The sequence below is a fragment of the Kryptolebias marmoratus genome, linkage group LG17, assembly GCF_001649575.2.
Source record: "Kryptolebias marmoratus isolate JLee-2015 linkage group LG17, ASM164957v2, whole genome shotgun sequence".
NCBI classification, from domain to species: domain Eukaryota; kingdom Metazoa; phylum Chordata; class Actinopteri; order Cyprinodontiformes; family Rivulidae; genus Kryptolebias; species Kryptolebias marmoratus.
Genome location: NC_051446.1, coordinates 10,200,128 through 10,205,906, shown reverse-complemented (window position 1 = coordinate 10,205,906; position 5,779 = coordinate 10,200,128).

Here is a 5,779-nt window from a genome sequence, read left to right as displayed (position 1 = left end):
GCATTCCTACAAGAAATATTACCTTCATTCATTTATAGCAGTTAAAGTGTATCTCTGTGAATAGTTATGCAACCATTTTTGGAGATTTTATGCCACTTTGCCACAATTTCTTCCTGTTTTTTTGCAGCTGATTTCATCATCTACAAATATGTCCCTATAGCAACTCCTGTTATAGTGGCGAAGCAGAACTTTTAGGTGCTCAGAAACTAAAGTTTTCTTCCCTCCTGTTGTTGACTGGAGAGAAAGAAAAAAAAAAAAGAAGCTGTCTTTTCTCCCAAATATTTTGTAACAGCTGATCCCCCCCGTGTCAAGAGCATTAAGACCCAAAAGCAGGATACGACATCACGGATAGAAGCTGAGGCGATTGATTTGTTTCAGTTTGGTGTAAATTATTAATGGGAGGCAGGCCGCTGATGGCAGCTAGAAGGCCGAGGAGATGTCAGAGAGAGAGGACAACAGAAAATGGAGGCTTGCCAAAAGCTTCCCTGAGGAGGAAATGGTAAAAAAAAAAAAAAAAAGTTGACATCTCAAACCTTGAACATGGGTAGACCATCCCAAAAATCTAGAACACCTGCAGACCTGAACGGGTTTATCACCACACAGGCCGAAGTTAGACAGATATACAGCAGAGTTGGTTGAGTGGAAAGGCACCAGACGTCAGTGGAACTTATAGATTATTGGAGCTGCTCACTCAGGTAAACACAAAGGCTAAAGACCACATGAAACAGTAAAAATGTCAGAAACCTAAGAAACACCAAGCCAAAATCTTAGTTCTTTTCTTTGCTTTTATTCCCCCTCAGCAGAGACACAAGTAAGGGAGTCAAAGACAAAGCTGTTGAAGTTGCAGGCATTTCTTCAACTTCACCAGTTATTTATGACTGTTCGAAAAAATTTGCTGTCGCTTAGCTTCTGCTTAGTTGCAATCTGCAAATAGAGATGTACTTTTCTGTGAGGCGAAGGCAAGCACTTCAGGCAATTTCAAAAAAAAAAAAAGAATGAATGCGTCTTTTGAAAATCTAAAGGACGGAAACATTAAGAAGCTCCTCCAGGAAGCCTTATCTGCTCTCACTTTGCTCTCCTCCAGGTGCATTTAGTAGCCGAGACCTCACTCAGTATATTTTACAGAGATCAGGTTTCAGGTCGTCAGGCAGAGGACAAAGAAAAGAGTTGGCTCTAAACAGACCAAATGCCACAAGGACGATGGATGTTTATACTAAATGTTGCAACACATTCTACAGATGTGGTTGTTGGAAAACCCCAAAAAAGTCCTTTTAGGATTTTATGTATCAGGACATAATGAAACTGCTCTGGTCTTTACCAGCTTCTAATATGATATAAATCTTTAAAAAAAAAAACTACACAACACCACACCATCTATTAAACAAAAATGTAAAAGCTTTGCACCCAAATATTCAGTAGCTTGTAGAACCACTTTTGGCAACAATAACTCTCAGTAGTTGTCTGAATGACTTCTTCAGTCTCTCATATGGTTGTGGAGGAATTTTGATCCACTCTCCAATACCACTATGCAATAAGGGTGCATTTTAGAAAGGGTTTGTTACTCCTTAATAAACAGGTTATTCATGAGTTTATAAACATTTCATAAAACATTAATAAGCATTTATAAATCAGTTATACAAGACTGTTTATACACTGAAGCAGCCTCCGTCTAGTCAGTGTTGTCCTTTGTAAGCTAATGCTCTACGACTGCCTATTACTGGTTTAAAAAGCAGTAACTAAGCATGAACAGCTTGATTAACAAGTGCAATATTAACTATTTATTTGCTATTTATAAGGGCACCCTTATTGCAAAGTGGTATGTCTACCCCAAGTTTCAAACAACTGGCCGGTTTAGGCAGACAGCCACCAATTCTGAGCCTGGTTCTGCTGGAGGTTTCTTCCTGTTAAAAGGGAGTCATTCCTTTCCACTGTCACCAACGTGCTGCTCAGGATGGGAGACTGTTACGAAGGGAAGATTCAGCGCAATCTGCTGGCTTCCATAGATAAATAACTTTTACTAATTGGCATTTTATAATGTATGTGAATGTTTTTATACAGTGCCCTGAGGTGACTTTTGTTGTGACTTGGCAGTATATAAGTAAACTGAAATGAATTGGTCCTTCACATCGAAAGGAGTCAGTTGAGGTGGTTTGGGCGTCTTATTTGGGCACCTTCCTTTGGAGGTTTTCCGGCCGTGTCCCACTGGGAGGAGACCTCGGAGTAGACCCAGAACTCTCTCGAGGTATCATGTATCCTCTCTGGTCTGGGAACGCCTTGGGATCCCCCAGGAGGAGCTGGATAGTGCCACCTGGGAGAGGGATGTTTGGGTTTTACTCCTGAACCTGTTGCCTCTGCGACCCAACTTTGGATAAGTGGTAGAGTATGGATGGATGGATGGATGGATGGATACACAGTCTTCTTTTCATCTTTGCTTCAATTCATTGAGGTTTGCAGACATTCGTTTCTGCTCAGCTCTCTTAATGTCCTTTGACAGGACCATTACAACTCCTTTATTCTTTTCTTTTTCTGTTCTGTTGTAGATCAGCTGCTTTGTTTTGGATCATTGTCCTGTTGCATCATGACCCAGTTTGGGCCAGTCTTCAGATGTCAGGCAGATGGCCTCACATATGACTCTAGAATCTCTGGCCTACAGAGGAGTTCATGGTCGACTCAGTGACTGAAAATGTGCCCAGGTCCCGTGGCTCCAAAACAAGCCCAACTTATCACCTCTTCACTGCTGTGCTTAACAGTTGGTTTGCGGTGTTTGTGCTGTACATTATGGGCAAACATCTTGACTTTGGTGTTATCTGTTCAAAGAACATTGATTCAGAAGTCTTGTGGTTCATTTAGATGAAACTTTGCAAACCAAAATTGAGCTGCCATGTTCTTTTTAGAGAGAAGAAGCTTCTTCCTGCAATCCTTCCAAACAACTCAATATTGTTCAGCCTTTTTCTAATTTTCCTGTCATGAACTTTATTATTTAACCAGTTAAACCTACCCTATCCATGGGCTAAAAGCCACAGTAATTTAGCGTCCGCCACCACAAAAGGCAGGTGATCTAATTGTCTGTGTGCTTGTTAGCAAAAAAATCAAACGAAACTCGAAACAGATTTTAATGAAACTCCCATTAAGTCTCCAATGGATGCACATCAACCTTATTCAAGATGACCGCCACAGCTAATTGACCTCAGCAAACACACAAAATGTCTACAAATGTCAGTTTTACAAATACTGAGCTAAAATTTGTTGCGGTAATAGCTGAGAGTTATCACCAACACATACTATGAGCACTAGCAAATAATGCAAATCTTTGTTTAAAACTATGGCATGCATGTATTTAGGTGATACGTGTCCATTAATATTTGTTTTGTTCCAATTTTGTCACTTTGTTTTTCCATTTTTTTTATTTTTTATGTTACCTGGAGTGCTTTTTGTATTTATTGCTTGGTTTAAAACTTGTTTTGACTTCCTGTACATTTTTATTACCACCCAGTGTTCGTTGTTATTATGAGAGAGAAATATGGTCTTTTTGTGCTGCTCGTACACACAAACACACAAACACACAAACAGAAGAGGCTCAGATTAAGCTTCAGATGTTAATCTTTGTGTCGCTGCCAGGAGTCGGGCCACTCTTCGTTTCTGCTCATGTTTGGGAGAAGCACTCCGTTCTTTTGTGAGTGCACTTTTAACACCGTGGCACTTCGCCTTTCACTTTACGGAGAGGTGTGGGCGTTGGAGTTGAGATGGAAATTTAAAAGCGAGTGTCAGAAGCACGTCATGCTGTCTGCTGTTATGTCTGCAGTCTCTGGAGCTGTGCCTTTGTTCAGTTCTGAAAAAAAAAAAAGCCCGACAATGATTCACATTTGGTCAACAAATACCTGTAAAAAAACGCTAATTGAACATTACTTTGTCTGAGCACAAGAGTGCATCTATGGACTTTCTTTCCGTCTTTCTTTCTTGCACATTTGCCTTCTTATAACCCAGTGTGTTGAATAAGAAGTCTGAGAATGTGGGGTTTTTCAGTCTGTGGCAGGTCAACAGCTGTGATTGAATGGTCTTGTTTTCAGTGAGGAGTTTATTCCATCCACGTGTGGTTTAATCAGAGACTGGAGGGTCTTTCTCAGGGAGAGGGGCGTCCTCTCAGCAGCAGCCTGAGAATCACATCAGAGTGTTTGGGGATGGCAGGAAAGAGTGCTGCTCCTCTCTGTATTATAGTAATTACGCAGGTACAGAGACTTCTGCCAGGCTCCTTAAATCAAACTAATCAAAGATATCTCTTGAGAAGAAATCGGAAAACGCGCAACAAAATTTATTCACTCATCCTTGCCAAACACATTGTAGCTGGGGTCGTTTGGGGACTGTTGCCAAGGTTGCAGTTTGTCAGCTAAAATGTAGCAGAAGAATCGCAAAGAAGATTTGATTTATTTAAAAAAATGAATTTTTTTTTTGTAAATGTAAAAACAACTGTATTCAGTCAAACTGTATTTATTAAAATGAGTAATTACAGATAGATAGACCTAAAATTAAACAAAGTGGACATTTTAAAGTATGAAACGAGAATTTGTGAAGTCAGGCATTTAATAAGAGATGAAATGTGAAATATAAGTAAAATAGATGTGCTCGAGTTGTAAGGCAGAGGGAAGAGGACTCACTTAGGCCCCCTTCACTTTGTTAGACGACCTTGCCCTTTATGACCTATACAACCGATTAGATTGTGTCTGGATCATGACAAGTTTGGAAAATCTGTCAGTGTGAAGACAATCGTGACGCCGCTGCACTCTTGTTATTCACCATTTAGGTTTTCCTTACTTTTTTTCTATGACACTTTCCTGCATCTTTACCAAACTCTATACATCCACATTAGAGTGACTGGATAAAGGAATAATGATGGGGTTAGGTGTGCTATTAGTATATATATATATATATATATATATATATATATATATATATATATATATATATATATATATATATATATATACACACTATTAGTTAAAATTAGCCAATAAGACCTACTTAGTCAGGGTGAGGCAAACCTCCCAGCTTTAACATATATTATGACTATTATAACTAGAGACAGCACCGGAAGTTGAAGCCACAAAAGACAAGTGCCTCCTACTGTCTGTCTGCAGGACAATCTTTAAGTTCCTCTCCTCCATGTTAATATATGGGACATTTTTCTGACTAAAAAAAATGAAACTATATTTCAGATATATAGCTTAACTTTCAAATATTTTGTAGTAAAAATTTATTTTATGTGGATTTATTTAGATTGTTCCGGCAAGCAATTTACATATTAGTTTTGAAATATAAAATTTAAAATATTTTAAAAAACACAAGAAGAGCTGTGTTGAAAATTAGTGGGAGAGTTCATATTTCACCAGTTTTAGCTTTTCTTCTTAGAAGCCCCTAATAAATCCTGTGCGGAATGTAAAAATTCTTTTATTTAAAGCTCCTAATGACTAAGCTTCATGGTATCCTAATGACTTCTGTTGTGAAAGGTGAAAATGGTGGAAACGAGACGAGTCACAAACCTGACCCAGTGAGACCTCACAGTGAGGAAACTCAGGCCCTATCTCGTCAGGAGGGGGAGAGCAACCCTCCATATCAAGATAACATCACCCAGCCTGCTGTGACCGGGGAGGATGGTCAAGACTTGCTGTTTGTTCAGCCTGCTGAGCTTGCATATGGAACCATGCCGTGCCAGGCCTTCTCATACCCTCAACTAGCTGGGGTGGTGAACCCTGCGTTCACCTACTATAACTCTCCAGTAATGGGG